The sequence below is a fragment of the Varroa destructor genome, unplaced genomic scaffold (genome assembly GCF_002443255.2).
Source record: "Varroa destructor unplaced genomic scaffold, Vdes_3.0 BEIS01000005.1, whole genome shotgun sequence".
Lineage (NCBI taxonomy): Eukaryota > Metazoa > Arthropoda > Arachnida > Mesostigmata > Varroidae > Varroa > Varroa destructor.
This window is the reverse complement of record NW_019211458.1, coordinates 40,691,971-40,712,463: the sequence shown is the minus strand read 5'-3', so window position 1 is coordinate 40,712,463 and position 20,493 is coordinate 40,691,971. Positions and strand designations below refer to the sequence as shown.

The 20,493-nt window shown below is 41.0% G+C and overlaps 1 long non-coding RNA gene across 1 annotated transcript; it reads right to left on the bottom strand.

The window, feature by feature from the left end:
- Positions 1-8,568: 8,568 nt before the first annotated feature.
- On the bottom strand, positions 8,569-16,284 carry LOC147755693 (uncharacterized). The gene is made up of 3 exons (XR_015328985.1): positions 16,043-16,284; positions 10,288-10,392; positions 8,569-9,746 (listed from the first exon to the last, which is right to left on the bottom strand). It is a non-coding gene; the product is annotated as an uncharacterized LOC147755693 (long non-coding RNA).
- Between the last annotated feature and the right edge of the window lie 4,209 nt (positions 16,285-20,493).

Genomic DNA, 20,493 nt, shown 5'->3' with positions numbered 1-20,493 from the left:
GCAGCTATTTACCCAACAACTATGCGCAGACACAGAATGGTTTCTGCTTAGATAATTTCTATAATCGTTCAGGAGAAGTTAATCGAAATTCCATTGTAGAAGTAGCAGCTCGGTGAAGCCAGAAGTGAATGGGAAGGTTAGGAGAAAGACGTATTACTTCAGATCTGGCCTTTGGAACGATCGCGCCTTGGCCGAGCAAGCAGTCAGGACTGGACGTGCCAGTAGATTCAGGCTTACAGTTAGAGTTGTCCGTAAGATCAGTGGAATTATTACGGTTTTCCCGCTGTCTGCCTTTTTACGACGCTGTACCGAGTCCCGTATATACGTGGCGGGACAAGGAGTGAGGGCCAGAGACCTTCTAGACGATATAACACTGTTCAGTTTGAATTAGCGGCATTTCAGTTGTTAAGCTCGAGTCGATGAAACCGACACGAAAAGAAAGCCTTGCCAGTGATAATTGTGACGGGATGGATATAGTGGATTAATGGAAAGTGTTTTTAGAGGAGGCGATCCATAGGTGGTTACGTAAGTGTGTCGCTTTTCGTCGAGTTCTGAAGTTCTTTAGGAATTTCGTGGAGAAGACGCACATCTGCTAAAAAGCCATGAGCTAAGGGAACACCGCAGTCAAACCGACGGGCGCGAAGGATATATGGGCTCGTCGTTCAATTGCTTTTAAAAGTCCACCACGCGAGATCAGCGATTAAATTAGAAGCAACAGGGGTTAAATTTTCCAAACGGGTCTGAACGTCATTGTTACAGGAAATCAAACTCCGCATTACCGTGCATTGCTAACGTTTATTACTTTATGCCCCTTATCGTCGAGCTGGCAATGCGATGAGCTGGACTTTTTGTTAATGCTTAGTAGCTGTTCAACGCTTATATTAAGGCTTAATTACTAGTGACATTGTGAAAATTTCCGTCGGTTCGGTGCAATTGCCCGTGAATTATGGGCAGAGAATGTAAAGAAATTTGCTCTAGTCAAATGTACGTCTACGCAAAGTTATATTGTGAAGAAAAAAAAGTAACTAATCAATTACAGTGCCGCCTGCAAATAACTCCGACATTCTATTTACTCAGGCAACGAGAAAGTATTTTTCAACTGTTTTCTTCTTATTGTAATCGAAATACAATGTTTTTCTGCTAGTTTTCTGCCTTCCTTTAAAGTCCCATCATTTTGATTAGAGGATCCTATGCATTGAACGTAAATGGAATAATTCAATGTTTCCCATATTGGGCAATTTTATGCTTGCATGACGGTATATGCATACCTCTGGTGCAAATATCATCTAGTATTGGTAAGCTTACCTTGGTTGCTCTTAACCCTACGCGTCTGGAAGTCCAAAAAAGGCAGTATCCACTAGGCAAAAGTTGATTCAGTTCACCTCAGAGAACCGTATTGAGTTTTCATCTTCGGTCGTAACTCCACGACTACTAAAGCTTTGGCCACGCCCCTAAAGTGAATGTCATCATATCATAGGAGAGTACCAGAGTAGAAGTTCTTTCCAGAATAGAAGGACCTAGGTCGGGTTCTTAAGAAGCGTTCCGGAAGAGCCTTAGATAACCGCCCCTACTGTAAGGAAAGAGAGAGAGAGAGAGAGAGAAAGAAGCCTTTCTTTAAGGCTTGCCGATATACAGCCTACTGGATATGCTGGTTCAAAGCGATGACACCAGGTCCCGCAACAAATCTGACCAAGAAAGACGAGAGCGTAAGGTATCGTAATATTCAGCAGGATCAAAGAGGAATTTTTCACAATCAATTCTAGTGTTTTCCCGCCACTACGAGTACCTCCTCGAACCGGAAAACAGGTTAAAGTACCTTGGCTCGTAAGTAGTGCAACAATTTTCTACAGTACCGACGTAATTGTTTCCGTTCAAATGTACAGCTGTAAAAATTACGCATCATTGAAATTTTTCATCACTTGTAAAAATAAAAATTATATTTTGTAATAGCTATATATATAAGTCAACCAATAATGACGTATCTACCATAACATAAACATAATTGTACGCACAAATTATCACATTTCAGTTGAGTGAGGACTGAATATAACTTTTTTATAAGGTAACTTTCTTCATTCATACATGCTGTGTAGCACATATCATTAGCGGTACTTACATATTTCTGTCTATTAACATAATTATGGAATACACTCTTGTCCCTATATGACGTTGCTCTCTGTTTTAATTCATTGTAGACGTTAACGATTCGATCGTTACCTGTCTAGGCCTTTAGCTATCGCATACCGATAGAAAGCTCTTTTGGCCGATTTCGTGTCGGGCACAACGCGCACGGTCGGTAGTTTAGCCTAGAATATTACGCCAGCCTTTTCCTTTCAGACACGTGCCGCCAGCTAAAAGACATTGCATTGTAGGTGTGTGCAGTTGACTCTTTGAAGGACACTATTGCTTTAACCGCGTTTGCCAGTTCTACCGAAGATTCCGCCTACAGACGAATTTAAATGGTTTCGAAAGGAAATAGCCAGAAGCTCCCAAGTCAGCGCACATGGCAGCTGAGTCACTGCAAAGCGAAAGCAGCTGGCTTTTACGTCGGCTGCTGAGTGAATCCAATAGCAATGAAAAGGCCGACGGCCCTTATATGGAAAGGAGGATTCTCTTTTTAAAAAGTTTTTTGGTATTTTTTGTTTGCCCCTCCTTTTGTTTCTGTTCTCTATAGATAATGCCTAGTCGTGAGCAAACTTTTAGCTTGGCATTTTTCTTCCTACGGATCTTTTGATCGTCGCTAATAGAATGGTAATTAGGTTGCTACGAATTTAGTATTTTCAATGTGGTTTACGCAACAAACGATTGAGAATATATTATAGACATTAAAGCTTTAACTTTACCACAGATATTATAGGTATGGGAACAGTAAACAGAGAACGATTCAAAGAAAACTGAAATATATCGATCTGAAGTATCAAGATAAAAAAATTGATACCTTTGTATACCAGTCTAATTTACCTCATACGTAACATTATGTGTAGTTGAAAAAGTTGACACTGTAGTTAGAAATCTATTTCGCTGAATGTGTACCTTCGTGTAGATCTGTAGCTATAGTCTTTAACATGAGTTTCAACCATGATTGAAATGTAGGTTTCATAATTGTTTTTGCAAAAGGCAGCCGCCCTGTGAAGTCCCTAGTCAGGGCAAATCTTGTCAACCATGCAAGGTAATATTAAGTTACCTAATCATATTCTAACTTGCTGAATACACAAACTTCTTATTGCAACAATCAGCAGCTAGCTTCGCAGCGCTTCACACCTAGAGGTAAGAGAAGTTCCACAATACGACAGAGGGGGGCTTGCACTTGTCACAAAAGTATCTAGTTTAAATAGGTAATATTAAGCATGCGTACAAATCACTGCAGTATTTTAATGTTCTATATGGTCGCCGATTAATTGATCGAAATTTTTTTTAATTAGGTAGAATAAGTAGATAGCTAGTGTGTCATTAATAAGTTAGTTTACTTATCTATTTCTAGCATCTTATTTTTTGCTATTAGATTTTTACCGTTCCAACATGTGCCAAATTGAATTCGTTTATTTCAGTACTTGCGTTTACCCACGTGAAGGTCACGCGAAAACAATATTATAGCAAGCATATAACTTTCACCGATGAAAGTAGTGTCCACACGTATCGAAACCTAAACTGTCGTTTTTTTGGATGAGCAGGGCGAAAGCGATCTCGGCATGGAGCTAATCGGTCTAACATCGCAGGCCAGAACTGATTCTGCAAGCCCCAATAGGAAGAAGCCAAAACTATCCGACCTAGAGTCACCTATGATAAGTGGCGAGCCGCAGAAGAGCAGTCGTAAACTGACCGCGACGACAAACGGCAACATATGAGAAACTCTTGACACCCGTTAGATCCTGACGCTAACTGTTCCTGACGAGGCTGCGAAAATACGAGTTTACCTCAGCCGCAAACGAAACTTCCTGGCACATCCCATAGAGGCGAGCTTTATTCTGTGCATAATTTTTAGACATGAAATGTTTAATTTTAAAGCTGAATACGTGTTAGCTGAATGCAGATGAATAAAAAAACTATGTGTATTTCTAGCGTTGAGGAAAACATATAAACGTCGCAATAATGTTTATAAAATAACATTTCATATTCGTTTCCTCGAACGTCTATCGCCTAACAACGGACCAACACCTATCTTAACTATTGATGAAAGATCTCGCGGTTAAGGTTGTTTAGGAACTTGATTTTACCCATTGGATTACACACGTAATGCAAACTTCTGCAGTGGTAGCTTGCCGTGCTCTACTGTGAGAATGTTCCTCATGCCGTGCTCTAATGTGAGGAGTAATGTTTTTACATTAGAACCAAGAACCTAAGGAGCGGTCAGGCAGCGCTCGCGATCGCCATTGAACGAAGCACGTACATAATCATAACAAGGCACTTTCCCTGTGTATTAGTAAGTTGTTGTTTTGATGGACCTAATCAATTCAATTACTTATGTACCGTAATATAATTATTTCAGTGATGTTAGTTGACGTCAGTTAACATCACGAAATCGTTAAAAGCAGCTGTTAGAGCGCCGCTCAAATTCGATAAACCTCAATAAAATAAAAATTCACTGTATAACTACAAGCGCTTTTACCTAAAATAAAATACAAGTTGCGTTATCTAGTCAGAAGGATAGAACGCCATAGAAGGCGTAGGATATATAGTCCGACCAACTCAGTAGATAGGAAAAACATATAAAATCTTGCAGTATACAGTGCCAAGACACCTTTCCATTTTTTTTCCTGACACATGGCTTGTGGGCCCCAGAATTTTAGAATTTCAGGATCTTTGCTTGGGCCAAGCAAGGACCACATGTCCTGCCCCGGAGCTGCTATTGTGGGCTCAATAAGACAGAAGTTAGTTTCTTACAATGCAGCACTGCACAGTGAAAAGAAGCCTTAAGTCCACATTAAATTTTTAGAGGCATGGCAGAACATGATTGGCTACTGCAATACGAAAGCGACCCCTAGAGTATTTCAGAGTAAAGCAACAATAAAATGAAACTATGATCTTGTGTCAAGTTACACTTTTAACTTACCTGTACAAGATACCAGCTCAGCATCTGTCTTCACATTTATTCAGCACTCTCATCAAGTACAGTTTCTTTAAAAATACAGGGGTTGATCCTTTTGCGATGCGACTCTGTTGAGATTAAATGGGCCGGCTTCTTTGGCTTTGATTTCAAAGACTCTATACCAAATCTGGTGACATGCAGATTTGAACTTAGCTGCTTATTTCTGCTTTTTCGATTTTATTGCACCTTGTTTTCGTTTTGTGTCCTTTACATCCCATTGTTGCTTTCATAGTATTCTGGCTAACGTTGTCGGAAATGTGCGCGAACGGCACGAATGTTCTCCGACTTTGTCGAGAGCCATCGGCTCCTTTATAATGGCAGAGCCCTTTCGTACAACTGCATCGTGGCCACTCCGTCAGTGCGAAGGCAGCTGGTCGTGACGCCATTCCCTCCCGACCCCATCACTTTTAAACAATACCAGGTTCCGGTGCCTCTCACCTTGGCCTGCTCAACGTGGTCGACGGCAGGGGCCAACAAAGATCCGAGGCACTTCATCCGTCACCTTTGGCTACGGTCGCCGCCCCTGTAGCTTTGCTTCGACCAATGCTTTGGTAAGACCCCTGAAATGCTCTGGATCTGCGTGTTCTAAAAAAGATGAAGAGCGAAAGGGAGGGAGAGCAATTGTGAAAGAAAGAATTGCTTGGTCAACGCCACGTGCTGCCCGGTAGTTCCTATATATTCGCGTACGCAGCAGTGGCAATAGCAGTGACTGGGAGGCGCACCACCACGATATTTCTCACGCATCGGCGGTGTTCAGGTCCCCTCCGAGGTGTCCGACACTAACATGCTACTGTTCCTCAAACGGCTCATCCGTTATATCGTGAGCAGTAAAACAGGTACGAAAAGCGCAAAAAATTTCTCCTACAGCCGTTCAGCTCTCGGGAACAGCGCTGTCGCAAGCACGGCATGGCAGGTGTCATGAAAAAAAGGAACAAAAAACACGGAAAGTAAATGGAAGGTGAACTTATACTACTAGGCATCCGCGATACAGCAGCAGCAGAAGTGGAAAGATTACATTACTCGTTTATTTCGGGAAAGGAGTCGAGCCTGAGTGTGAGTAGGGTTTAAGTGACTACGATCGTCCATCAACGGCGAAGGCGGTACTGGTATGCTACTGAACAGTTGGGAAAGCAAAAAGATATGGTGAATAAACGCCACCTGTGTGGCTAGCAGCAGCAGCAAAAACTAACAGAAGAAGAAACCGGCTTTGGAATAGAGTTGATGCGAGCATGAGGCCAAAACAGGCCGCGTCGTTTACTACTAACAAACAATCGTATTCTGCCTACGGGTAACGGTAGTGAAGGGCTGAAGGAGCACGTTTAGAGTAGTACCTTCGTAAAAGTGTAAGGAGTGTAGAACGGTGTATGTAGAGAAAGATAAGTGGGCCGCAAAAATCAGTTTTTATAGTTGATTTACTAGTGGTGCTAAGTGTCGCTATGTAATGTGTGTGCTACCGTTTCTATTCTGCTAACAATATAAACCTATGACTCAGTCTAATTTGTTACCATGCGTAAACCTATTACAAACGGGTCATCTGCATTGCAGCAAGCGGAAGCGTAGAATAGAGAGTTTTCAACTTGAACTATCCGACAAGTTGCACGTATAATAGATAAAAGCAATGAAACTATAAGGGAAGCTGTAAACAAGTCAAGATATAAGTTCTAATAACGTAATCACAAAATAAGCCCACAGAGCAGTTACAGCTTTGGTACGAATAAAGAAAGCAAAAGTATCAGCAGAAATTCTCGTCGTTTGAAGCCATTAAAGGTAATTTAGTGACTATATTAAACTGGTATGTATCAGCGATACGAAATGCCCGGAATAAGCTGCATATATAAACGTTAACTGAAAATTTGCTGACACAGAATAACAAAACAAACTCCCCAATGGGTTTCGCTTTTCTTGTAATTCCAGTTGAACACATATTTTGTCAGGTAATTTTATATAAACCTTGTTTGTAGCATAAATTACACATTAGAGTAATCCAAGGGATCAGTAGCAGCAGTGCTTTGAAAAAGGTCCATGAAAAAATAGGGTTTCGAGGAGATTAGAGAACTGTCACTGACCCAATTGTTCCAGCATTACGTTATAATCGTCATAAATAGTTGAGAAATATATATCCAATGGGATACATGTTTGATTAGGCCACATTAATCAAGGCTCAAGGGACACCTCTCGGAAATTCATTTGCAAACACACAAGCCGTCTAGTGATAAGCTATGTTCTCCATCATAAACTATATAGTAGAGTACCCTAGTAGTAAGCTAACATTTGCTATTTTATTCCAAACACTTGAAGTCACTAATTCTTGTCCTGTGTGGTCCACGCTAGCGTGCAAATCGAAAAAGGTCTTCACTGATGAATGCCACCGAACATGTCAGAGCTAATAAACTGAGTATTTACCTAGTTGTATTTATAGAATCTGTACTTAACTAGAAAGACGAATATGCCCATAGACGTCTTGTTTCTTTTATGTATTTGAATTTATTTGCGGATTATGAATCCACCGTATTAGACGCATCTTATAAAAAGTGTCCACTTAAATTGCTTCGCACGACAGGCGTTGTAAACTAAGTAAGTACTGTTTCGAGAAAAGCAAGGCCTCCGCCCTTAGGTTGCCTTTGCTGCTGACGTCTTGATGAGGTGGCTGTATCCATAAACCGTCCGTCAAGCTGAAGATCCAGTTTGCCCGTTACCTTCTGCTAGGACTTTTGGATCTAGACTGAAGCAGCCGTACTTCCTCATACAGGATACGAACGCTGAAGAGCTACGCTCCTGCTGTGAGTTATGTATGAACCAGACACTCCTGCTTATGTGCAAGAGGGAAAACTCCCTTTGAAACGGTGTAGCACACGACGCGTCCAGGGTGTAAATTATTCGTCTAGCTACATCGAATAGATATGTCTAGACTGCTACTACACCAATCATTCACTCCCATTCTATTTTCCTCAGTTCTTTTTCCCCCAGTCATGAGTATCTTATACAACCTGAATAGTCTATGTACAAGACGCCAGCGTTTAATTTAGCGTTGAGTAAGACTTTACGGCTCGGATACGTATTTTCCTTGTTCTTAGTGTGAATATCGCCGCAAATAATCGCAGTACACAAAACAGGTAGAAAAATTATCTATTTTGTTATGCTATTTTATCAGAACGTAGTAGCGTCTTGTAGAATTTTTATCTGAGCATTTAATCATAAACAGAAGAAAGCCATGAACGCATCGATCAAATAAAAGCACGATATTTTCAGCGCATTGTAGCGACCCCCTGTTACTTAGCGACCCCACAGACAAAGGGAAAAAGAAATTCAAGTTTACATTTCTTATCTGTTTAATTGTTATTTTTAGCTTATTTGGATGTCTTTAGTATTTTGGTTAGCATTGTTTCCATGAAGTGTACAATATATTTCAACTAAAATAATTGGTAGACATTTCTCAGTCGTCCTGTGCTAAGATTGCTAATAAAAAAGAAGGTTGACCTAGAACGGATGGTCAGTTACTACGGATAGTGGCTAGCCAAAAGGTGTTTGACCTAACACGTATATAAGCTAATTTCTTACTGAAATATGGTCTTTTCCTGCTCCGCCGTTCATAACAAGGCTGTTGCACCCATGAATTTGCACAGACTTCTACAGAATTTTGTCGCAATGTTAAAGAGCACTGGTTGTTCATTAGTGGTAACTTAAATGACGCCTTTACTTTTTAAATGTTTATTTTTCCACCACTGAATGGAGTTAAGTTCGTAGACCCGATTTAATCATGAAGTGATCGCTTACGACTGCCATTAAGAACCATAGAGATTATTATCGCTAGAATACTACGCTCCTTTGAATTTCAACCGAATCAATCTAACTGACAACAAATATGTTTGGATTATCAGCAGTTGGTATCCAATACGTTCCAATATTCCTCGAATGGATATCGTAATACGTCAAACGCTTTGGTGTAAGTTTGTAATAGCAAACTGTCGTATTTACCACCTCGCAAGCCGTTAACGCAGCTTTGTAATATTCAGTAGCAGACGATAAGCCAGGTTGCTAGGAAGTTGGTAACTTTCGGGTTCGCATCCACTGGGGATAGATGTTCGTCCTTTATCTCGCTGTAAGAGCTAGAATATAATTACGATAGCCCGCACGATCTTGGAAAGATGTGCAGATCTTGATATCCGTGTTCAAAACCTTTTGATAATTGTGCTAGAAAAGTGTGCGCAAGCCAGATAGTGTTCGAAGTTGTGACAAGCTTTCGACTAACTCCTTGCATCGTTTCGCATAATAGGTTATTGTTCACTGCAGCTGGGCTCGCTTCCCACAGCGAACTGCGGACGATTAACTGGGCTCGCGCCGAATGCGGCGGTCACGGTCTGTTAGCACTCGGAGCACCGGGCATTATCGTCGCTGATCATGATTTTTACTACTATTCTATAGTAAATGTAGACAAGTTTTGCACCTCTCTACACGCAATACTACAGCGTTTCTACTTTTCTCTAATTAAACGAAGTACAGCACGGTTCTAGTCTATCGTACGTGCGATATGCCCAGCCCAACGTGCATATGAAGGTATATCCTTATATATCTATCTAGCCATTTTTCGTCATTGCGAAGTGGAGCTGGGCTGTCTCGTCGTCCGCCTGCGATTCCTGCTAGAATATACCTCAGGAAGCGGCTGGAAATTAAAGCAAGAACAAAAATAATGCATCTTAATGAATTGTAGGGAAAAAGTGAGAAAGAAAAACTACTTCTACGTACCGGGAACATTTTGAGAAGCGACAGTGTCGAGACAAGCTCAGAATTTATCAGTAAATGACGTTCGTTGTCTCGCTACTACGAAACGATGCACAATACCGATCACAGAACGGCTGCTATCATTGAATTCGATCATTAATTTCTAGTAGCTTAACTAGGAATATTTTTGACGCGATCATCAAGAGGAGTAGGAGTCGCCGACGAAGGCCCACGATTGGTACTACTGGGCATTAATAACATGTGCATTGAATCTTGTTATTATCGTTTTTTTTTTTTATTTATTCCAAAGTTATATGGAATGGCACATTGATTGTGCTGCACTCGGTTAGGAATCGTCTAAAATGTTTTAAAAATATTTCAAAAATACGTTGCAGTTTACGGCTAGCGACATAGGTTGCCGGATACGTATATATCATAATGATGATTCAAAGGCTTTAGTTTACTTAAAAACAGAAACTTACAACACAATCTTTATTCTGTACCAGGCTTGCAGGCATCACCTTGTGCTCACGAATGAATATTTTGTCGAGACCTTACAACACACAGTGTTCCGACGCTTGTTTCATCTAAAATTGAAGCGAACAGACAAGCTCGAATAGTACTTTATACCGTGACAAATATGTACAATGCGTGACCCCAATCCACACTTATTTTCTGAAGAACATTTCAAATGCATGGCATTTCGAACTTAATATGGTCTATAATGAAAATACCATATGGGTCTTCTACCCAAAATGTTTCCCAACGAAACAGCGCTTACCTAAGGATTATATAAGAGCTGGACCACCTCCGGATTCCAGTTTTCAAATCACCCATGAGCGAAACACGAACCGGAAACCGGAATAGCAATTATTTCATTACAACAATTTCGTCCTCTCGTGTAGGTACCATATTCTTACACACTATATGCATATAGCGTCCGTGTCGGTAAGAAACAAGCATAGCTTGGTGTACCGTTTCTTGGATTGCCTATTCTCTGACCATGTGAAACTACCAGCTAGTAGCGGTAGCTTGACAGTAGAATCTAACAAGGAGCAATGAACAAACGATGTTCGAAGTATCGTTGACTTCATCGATTGTTCGCTTCAGTCTTCTGTCATTGCAGCCGAATCTTCCCTCTATGCGTTTCTTTCCGGTAATAGACGTTTCCATTTTTACCCTCCCGAATAATCATTCATCCGTTTCTATTCATAATACTCGATTGTCCAGTATCCATGCCTTCATTTGTTTCCGTGCGACCTTGTTATAGGGTCGCGAAACCCTTGGGAGACGAGGCTCCATCGCACGACGGCGAAATTGAGATAGGCGATGATAGTGCGGTCACACAGTCCATGATAAGGAGCTACTGCAAATATCGTTACCGTTACTGCTGGACGGAGACTGTCATAACAATTGTAGCCGAACCCCAAAAACAAGTAGAGAAAATTGTAAAAGAAAAAAAAAAACAAAACTGTACATCTTGTATGCGCTCAAAGTGTCGACAAGCTGAAAACAACGCCGCCATTGTGAGATATAGCAGATGTATAAGCAATCAATATTGTACACAGATCTAAGAACTACTTGTGAAGAAAACCGCTGTAATGTTTACTGGGATAGATCTTTTTAATTTGCCTTAGCCAATACATGACTGGGGTCAGTCAGAGTAAAAGTTATGACGATTGGATATATTTAGATAATGCAAATACGTTAGTAGCATTATTGGAAGACATGATCGTAGTATTCATTTGTTATCGATAAATTAACATGTTTTATTAGTTTCACACAATTTTGTGCTTGATAGTTCAAGCACTGGTATTTTGCCACGTAAACTAAATTATCTGTCCTTAGAAGTTATTACAGAAATCTGTAATTTTTCAGTAATAACCTTTAGTACACAGCCAAATATCAGTATAAGTCATCGGGTTCTATTGCATCGAAACGCTTTTATTTTATTGGTTCTGAATTGGTTTTATTGGTTGATTGGGTTTAAAAGTGCTGCGTAAACGCACATTTTTAAAGCTATCTGTATAGAGAAAACAGTAAAGGAAACGCCACCGTTCATACTAGAGTTTAAAGGACACCACATTCACGCGTGTAGATGAGAACACAGAAGGCTATATAGTATTCAGCAGTTGTTACTGTTTAATATTTAGAGGGAATGTGCCTTTTGATGATGTGTGTTTTGATTCTGAGAAAAAACGACTTCAGTCTGGCGCCAAACGCAGTTAATGGTTGCCATAGATGTACCGCTACGCAAGAGTATTCACTCATCTTTCAAACGGCTTTTGCAAATATACCCCAAGTTTACGGGATCACGGGACGCTTCAAAAGAGGCGAGCAAAAACACATAGGCGCGGACGCCGGGGCCTGCACGGACGCCATCTTTTACGAATCAACATTTCAGTCTTTCCACGACCATGGGCGACGGAGCATGAAATTACGGCATAGCAAAATCCAGATGGTGGTCTGTTTCTCTGTGAACCCTGCCGACCTTATGATCCCGTCTGAGTGCGGCAGCTTCTGCAGACGACCTAAAAGCCATCTTTGAATTGGAGAGTTCAGAGCTCAGAGCTACGAAGGTGAAGCCGTCAACAATTCGCGCAATACTCGTGCGCGTAGATATTGGCTAGGCTGTTGAAGAACAGAGCTCCGTCAACGACGAGAACCGGAGGTTAGAGGACATGCTAATTTATTTCTAACAAAGTATTACATTCGGCATTATCTCGGTTTGAAACGGTCGATGGCACGCCCCCTAATTGTAACGGTATTATAAATGAACTTCTGAGCCGACATTCGGAATTCAATTGAGGGTCGACTGTGCCTTCTTAACATTTGCTGTCATCATGAAGAAAGCTGATTGATTTTGATGTAACGTATTATTGCTCAGAAACGGAAGTTTGATACTAGTATGGCCTCGTGGCCTTACAGCTCAGGTCCGGTATTAAGTTCTTTTTTGAGGTAACAAGTTTTTTTACATTTTTAACAAATACATTTGAAATTAATAGCAGCACACCTTTGCTAAAAAGCAGCACGGTAGAATAACTGTAACGGGATTAGTTCAGAATGGATAAAGGTAAAACGCGATTGATTGTATGCTACGTGAATATAAATAAGCGTTCTCGTAGTTTTAATTGCAGTCGATTACATGTACGCAGATTAGTTTTATTATTCTTCATAGACAAGATAAAAAGAGGTCCAATTGAATACCAAACGGTTACCCTAAGGCATCGCTTGCAACTCATCCCAACGTGTATCGTTACGCTTGCTAATATGCATGTTTAAAAACTTGTTGTATTTATTAGCTCATCCTGACCTAAGATTATATACCCAACTCGAAATCTATTTAATTTATCACTCTTAACTAATAGGAAGACTTGTTCGGTAGGTTCAGCGATTAAGCCTATCGTTGGGAGAGTCAAGGGTCACTGCTTCAAATCGCATCAACCACACAAAGCTGGTACAATTAAGGTGAATAAAGAAAGTTATTTCATACGAATACTAAACTTAAGTTAATTTTACATCTATTTTAGTTCATCATGCAGTTTCAATCGTAAATATAAAAAGCATACACACCTTGTTATATAAATATAGTATTTTATTTTAGTTTAAAAATATAGTATTTTTCAGGCAAACATTGATATACATATTCGCGAGAAACAGTTTCAGCCAAAAGTACTATTAAAAGAGGTGTTATTTTACAATGTTTTACCCCAACTAAATCATTTATATTTGCATCGCTAGGTACCCAGTTCAACAGAATGTAATTTTACTCTCAGTTTGGATATTCGCTGCTCCCACTGGCACCGTTCAGATATGAATCATCATCTTCGTTGTCTTATGAACTCTGGGAACCCTCGTATCTCATCCTCTTTGGTTTGTTGGCTTAAGTTCAACACAGTGTGGCCTATCCGTTTTGCTCCATTTTTCTCTAGATGAGATCTACGCAATTGTCCAAGGGCTTCACCGTAACGCTTACTCCATCTTCCTCCGCAGAGATTTTTCCCAGCTGGTTTAATTTGCTAATCTCTTTTAAAATGACGCGATTTAATACTAGTAGAAAAAGCCTGCATGTGCTTAAGCAGAGATCCAGACGGCGGATCAGAACCTCGAAGGTGCAGCATCACGTTACCCAATGAGATATGGCACTATATCACGCGCTGAACTAAAACAACTCTTTCCCTTTCCATGATCCTTCTACGAACCTGAAAGGTAATACTAGCAGCAGCAGTGGCAATCACCTAAGCATCCTGTCTCAGACGGATTATCTGTGCATTGCCTGCTCTTTCCTACTGCTCCATACCTCCGAGGCACAGCTTATTCAGCCCTCTTTCAATCTGTCCTGTTTATGACATCCGACTTTTGCCGTTTGCCGTGGGCGCTTGCGTGTGCATTTTGAAGGACGTAACTACTATTATGTGTTGTGCATTGGGCGGGCTCACTGGCATTTTCCAAGTGTGGTTCGTGCAGATGGCTTGCCAAACATTGATCTCACTATAACTTCTCTTTGTTAGAGTTTTCTGTGCCTCTCCATCCGTTTCTTTTCAACTCCCTTCCCGGACCCTACCACCAGATTCTTACTCGTTCTTGACAAAATCCGGTCGGCCACGCATCTCATTCGTGCGAGCTGAAATACTTCAAGTTCTCTGAGTGTGTCCCCATGCATCTGGCAACTGTAAATCATCGCCAGGGACACATATGGATACCTTGACACCTCCACGCACTTTATACGGCACCCGTATTATTTCTCGAAAATATTTAACTCTTCGCCTATCGGTTGATATTCCTTTTTATTTTTTCTGTGTTGCCTTTAATTTGCTTTTACCATCACCATCAACCATCATGCAGGAGGCTTTAGGGGGGCGTTGGTAGCAGGAGCCGACGGCGATCTTGAAAGATGCTTGCTCTTGTGATTCATTTGGTTCGATTATCTTTAATTCGTAAACTAATAGAATTCGAATAAACGCCTACGCCGAAGTCAGAACATGCTGGCGAAAATCACTGCCAACCTTCCCTCTCGCAGTTGCCGAGAATTATGCCAACTGCAGGACCAAATATCAACACGACAACATGGTCTTGTCTTGGTTTCCTTACCGCGTAACACTCCCGCCCGGTCTCTTTACTCTAGCCGCCTCGATCCGAAGCACTTCAGACGTATATCTGGGATGGATTATCGCCGTCATATTACTACCGTTGTATCGTTTGCTGGAAGGCTGTGCCCTGCATCGGATGCTGTGTGCTTTCCCAGGGCCCTGGTTTCACTCTGTCTTTCCCGCGCAGAACCGTATCGAGTGCTTGCGATAGCAGTAGAAATTGTTGCCGTCGGTGAGTAATTCAGCGATGCGACAAGACGAAAAGATGTACCCGATGAATGGAAGAGAACAGCGTCGTTGTCGTTAGGGCTCATTGATTGACGGGCGGGCTGATCGCTCCTAGGTTACGACGCCGCCTGTGCTTTGGGCATCACGCAAAGCTCACTCAATGCAACAAAAGCACAGCTTTGTCCAAAGCTTAGGGTAGGTTCTGCCTAGCAAAATTCTTGCTAGAAGGCGGATACTTGTAGTAATTCTAGTTAACCCAGTTCAGTTCGACTAAAACAAGATGATTGGCTAGATCACAAGCTGGCAACATTGACCCTGATTTGTCGCCTTGCTACGCACAAATGGAACCTTTTTTTCACAGTATTCGATTCACATCGTTGATGATACCAGAACTTAGTTCGACGCCGTTACAACAACGCGGCTAGAACACGCTCCAACAACGGCAATATGTAACCATCCACTGAGCGACTAGAATGAGACACGGATCACTGGGATACAATGCCATCACCTCACAGTTATAAGCCAACTTCCATCTAGCTCTCCCAGAGAGAAAAAAAGAGTAGGATGAGAGAGTAATAAGGTAGTATTGTGACTCTGCAATGTGACACATGGCATCCAACGTTTCCTGGGACAACTCCGTCGAGTCTTGCTTCAGGCTAGCTGACCCCAATGTCTGGAATCCTGTTCGGTCTTGTCGTAAGCGAATGAAAACGCGGCTAGTTGACACTGGCATAGCACTGCCATTTGTCAAATCGATTGAAGGTCAACCGAATCGACCGCACGGCCACCATGAGGTAACTTCGCATTCTATAATGGTGAGAAAAACTGCAACCTCGTAAACCAAGTCTACGAAAATAAGAAAATAGCAAAATAGTGAAGCACAGGGTAACAGCGCAGATGTAATGGGCGCATAACTTACCATTCAGGTTACGTCACCTTTGGATTTTTCCTTATTTGCTTCGCTCTGACCTTGTGTTTGTCTGACCTCTCGATGTGACGTGGTTATGGACCACTGTGGCGGCAGATAACTAAAAACACCGGCAAGCCTTTTCTCGTCAAAGGATAAACCCCACAGTACTCCTATGTAGGAGAAAAGATATGGCTAAACCAAGTGAGAGAATCCGATAAATGAAGCTGCAAACTAAAAGTAGGCCACATTAGCTCCCGTCTTGCAAGCTATTTCCGTGTGGCAATTCGCGACTTCGCTTTTGGCCACATCGTTGTTATTCCCTCGATGTCTTTTCAACCGTGGTGCTGCCTTCCGTCTTCCGCAGTTCGTCATTTGAGCCGCAATTGGAAAAGCTCACTGAGATGAAAAGGCTTTGTTTCGTATCACTTTCATACGAACACAGATAAACACTCAAGTATATTTAGTCATTAATTCGACATGTTTGTTTTTTGTTAACTAGATTTGTTCGATAACTAGGTCGGTTTGTTGACTGCTGTTGGTGAAAATACTAGAGTGTGTTGCAATAATACAAGCATCATCGTAAGCTGGGTATACACAACTCATTTAAGACTGCTTGTTGTAGCTAAAAAAAAAGATGGTTATATGAATCTTATATCGTGGCTATTAATATTATTAAAAATAGTTTCGCCAGAAGGTGTCTCAGTACACATTTTGAATGTATGCGAAAAGAATGAGAAGACAAAAATTAAAATCGAATCATTGTTGCTATCTGCAGAAAATCAGTGGGTAATGAAAACGTGAAATGTGGCATTACATCAAGTAAGCAAAAATTCTTTTTTGCTTAAGTTTCTGGGCAGAAATTTTTTTTTGTACCTAAGAGCCTCTCTTTGAAACTTAGATTATCAATTCCCATAACAAACTGAAGATCATTATGAACTTCGGTGAAGACGTGCACCTAAATATAAAATATTCGAAGTAATATCTCAAGGAGAATGTTTTGATTGACACTTCGATATCGGATCATTTGATCACCCGCCGCCGTACGTATATTTTAGTTGTTGATTCGGTAAATTACTGTAAACGTAGCATAGCAATTGCCGGAAGTTCCTTCGGGCAACTGAAGTGATCTGGTCATCAGGTTATATTCAATAGGCTTAACCCAGTTGTACCAACCGACTTCGTAATTTAATTCTACCTGAATTTTGCCAAGGACCGAGAAATCATTAGTAATTCTAATCATACACTTTCTAAGTGTCTCTTAAATGGCGCGCGAGCAAATCAAAGTATATAACGCTTTCCTTTTTATCTTGCAGTGTCGTGCCGTATTATTGCGACACTCGGTTACAACAACTTATTTACTCACTTAAAGCAAATATTTGACAGGGCTAAGTTTGACATCCTAGTAATACGATGTCAATAGAGGTAAAATAGGCATCGAAACAGTCGTGTTTATTTAACGTTCATCTTTTTTTCTTACGATACTTAACCGAAATTTCTGAGGTCTACGACGCGTACAATGACGTCAGCTTCATCGAGCCCCTCGCAACGAATTTCGGAACGCAAAGAAGTCTAACTGAAGAAAAGTGCATCCGCCCAGGTTGCGAAGGCTCTTCTGACAACTTGGCAGAATGCAGCACAATGCCGTTAGTGTAAAAAGACCTCTATTCGCCAGTCAGCGACGTCTTTTTTACTGCGGGTGTCGGATTGGCATTTATAGCAGGAAAATACACCAAGCGGTCCGCTGAAGGCCCGAAAAAAGGAGATACTATCGTTCTATCTTTGACCACGAGGAAGCCTGTTTGAGTAGGAGTCCTGGCAAAATATAAATTGGTCGCGCTAATATTAAGGAAAACTTCTCCACTCCAACTTACGGTAGCACGAACGCGAAAAACGCCAACAAATTACGATATACGCCTGGTTCGTATTTATTATTACTAAATACAGTATGATTGAAAGCCCCAAATAGTAATAATAATAATAATAATAGTACACAACAATAAAACAGCTTTAGATTCAAAGTTCAAATGCTGCCCGTCTAGCTTATCATAGTAAATTATAAAACGCTGTTTGCACATCACTTATACGTAGATATATCTCTCACGTTTAAATGCTTATTTACAACGCAAAAATTGACAAGTCTATTACGGCAAACTACTACGCAGTGCGTACTACTTCGAAAAAAAAACCAAAAATAGAAATTTTCCTACGGCACGGTACTCGCACAATCCGAAAATTATCAGCCCGCATCTTTATATTGCTCTCGCCCCTCTAAGCAGAACGTTTAGAAAGTAACAGCACTGCTTACCGCGGGTTTTACGAAATAGAGCGTTTGCCTCTAAAACGCTCGAAGCAAAACACACATTGTGTCATCTTGTATTCCATAAGCATACATATTCATCATATGTTTTCACTTCTGTACTACATCTATATATATATATATATATATATATATATATATATATATATATAAATATATATATATATATATATGCATAAACATACTAGCATATGATGACGTTCGAAGCAGTAGAATATTATATATATTCGCGCGGCCTCTGGCCTACTGCATACAGTGTTCATTCGGCCTACGAACCGACTGCCGCGTCCGAGCGTTCCTCACTTTTATTTATCGTCGGCGGACAACCTCGGCTTCTTCGAGGCTTGAAGCCTTTATGGCCTAAACCTGCCAAGTTTACTGCATGGCATACACAAGCAACTGCTACGTGTGTGGAGTTCGTTTCGTCTTCTTGCTTCTGTGTCAAGCCTTTTTCTTTCTGCACGTGAAACTAATCTTTCGGAGTCAAATCCGTGTTTTTTCTGTCAACCGGCCTGTTTCTGTTAGCGATCTGGCCAGTGTCGATAATGGGCAAGGTTTATTGTCTACAGTGGGGCATGAATTAACCGGACGGACAGCTGGTCCGTTGCGAGTTCCTGGGCTTTGCTCGTTTCCACGAGTTAGGCCATATGTAGGTTTTCCACCAAATTGTGAGGGACCTGGCCGGTAATCGGAGTCTGACAATATATCAGCTAGTGGCTGACGATATTGTACTTAACTGGTGTCCAGGCTAGGAGGTGTTTATTAATTATATTCTCGGCCCACACAATATATATAAGTTCACGCAAATAAGTACAGATGTAGGTAGATATTCATTGCGGGGGGGGGGGGGGGGGAGAATCTCATTTATCTCTCTGAATACTAGTGGGAGCGGATGCAGGTCAGCGAATTTTTTAAATACATACCCTTGCCAAGAATAGCCACAGTAGGGTATTCATGGGATGCCGCATTTTCGTTACCCGCAGATAAGTAATAAAGTAGCTCTAGGACCGATATCGATACGTGGTTGCCACAGTTAAGCAGCTTGTATACATTAGGCAGCAAGAACTTCGTTCAACCATCTACTCCTAACCCGAATGTACGAAAACCTACCAACTTATCTAGTACCTTTTGTAATATTTAAATTTCAAATAAGCATCACACTTTAACTGAATACGTTCCTCAGCTCATAGAGAACCTAACTAACTAACGCTAAGAATAGAGCATACGTTTCCGAATTCTTTTATCTCTATAATAACTTCATAAATTCCGGCCGGCTTAAAGGCCAAAGAAATATCTACGCTGTGTAATTCGCTTCATCTGCCCGTGAAATGATAGCCAGTTCATAAACTGCGAAAAAGGATTTACAGATATTGAGGCCAAACGCTGTCAGTGCGCCTCGACGTGGCTACAAAATCACTGCGTAATAACAATAAGAAACTAATATTGTCGGAACCTTCACACAGGGAGCGCACTTCAAATATTTAGCACTTCATAAGTGAATAGTTATTAGCGTTGCATTTCCCTTTCATATACTGGGTGATCGCAAAAGTATTGCAGGTTGTCGAGCTAAAATTGAAAAAAAGTATTTTGTTAAGTAAGCCCGTTTTGGATTGATGACCTTTTGCCATTTTTTTAGTGACGGTATAATTCTATCACTGTAGAACACTTTTGTGATCTTTAAAACGAAAATTTTATCGATTGTGGCAAGTCATTGAATCTAAATTAACAACATTAAAAAGAGTTTAGCAGAGACTGAGAAAGATAGTCTGATGGTTCTCCATATAAATTCTGTCAATTTGCCGAGTCCAAAATGTATGTGGTCTGGCATTATCCTAGTAGGAAACAATGCTATCTCTTTTCGCTAACTTCGGTCGATTTTTTCTTTCGTGGTCTTATTAGTTGTTGACGGTAGAGGCCCGAGTCAGTTGTTTCGCGTAACTCATGATGCACGGCTTTTTCCAATTCCATCAGGCACAGCATCATTTCCTTCGACATCGATCCGGGCCTTGCCGAAGATTGTGAAGCTTATTTTTTCCTTTTCAGCACATTACTGTCGTATGTGATTTACTTTTCATCAGTCCATTTTAGAATTAGAGTGATTTTGCTGCGTTTTTATAGAGTTTCGCGGGTGAGAACACGACTG